The 771-nt window shown below is 61.6% G+C and overlaps 1 non-coding gene across 1 annotated transcript; it reads left to right on the top strand.

Moving 5' to 3' along the window:
* Positions 1-209: 209 nt before the first annotated feature.
* TRNAS-CGA lies at positions 210-291 on the top strand. The gene has a single exon. It is a non-coding gene; the product is annotated as a tRNA-Ser (tRNA).
* Positions 292-771: the final 480 nt, after the last annotated feature.

The raw sequence follows: 771 nt of genomic DNA, 5'->3' as shown, positions 1-771 counted from the left end.
CTCCTCTCCCTCCCTCTCCCTCGCGCAGACCCCGAATCAGACACCGGTTCATAGCCTTTGGCCACGCAGCAGCTCTCCAGAGGCCGGATGCCTACCGAGGGCCGTGGCTAGAGAGCGGAGCCGCGCAGAGGTACCCGCCTGCGCTCCGGGCCCTGCAGCATCCTGGACGCGGCTCTCATTACCTTGGTTTGGCCACCGCCAGGTCAGGCGCTGTGATGGCCGAGTGGTTAAGGCGTTGGACTCGAAATCCAATGGGGGCTCCCTGCGCAGGTTCGAATCCTGCTCACAGCGATGGAGTTTTTACTTGGTAGCATTATTAGAAAGCGCCCAGGCTGGACCGCAGGGAGAATTAGAGGCCTCCCTCCCTCCCTCCCTTCCAGGGCAGACCTACTACGAACCCGAATCAGAGTGGAGGTTCCCGACTCCCTCCCCTCCTGGCTGGGCCCGAAAACACAACAAAGACATAAAATAGTCCCGTAGTGTCCCTTCTCCTGGGGGGAGGGAGGGAGGCAGACCATAACCCAGGAGGACCCGTTTTCCCAGAGCCCCCAGAGGCGGTGAGGCAGGCGCACACCCCCTTCCCTTAGTTTCTCCCTCTGTAAAGTGGGAGTCGGCCTAACCGCAGTAAAGAAGGCAGGAGGAAAACCCTTCAGGGCCTGCGAGGGAGCCACCGAGATGGGCACTTGGGGAGGTAGTACAGGGGGCTCTTGGTGAGGCGTAACCCGCCCCCTAGCTGATGGTCACTAGTTATTTCGTGGCGGGGGGGGGGGT

This window comes from Gracilinanus agilis, chromosome 4 (genome assembly GCF_016433145.1).
Source record: "Gracilinanus agilis isolate LMUSP501 chromosome 4, AgileGrace, whole genome shotgun sequence".
Classification (NCBI taxonomy): domain Eukaryota; kingdom Metazoa; phylum Chordata; class Mammalia; order Didelphimorphia; family Didelphidae; genus Gracilinanus; species Gracilinanus agilis.
This window is presented reverse-complemented; position numbering and strand designations above follow the sequence as displayed.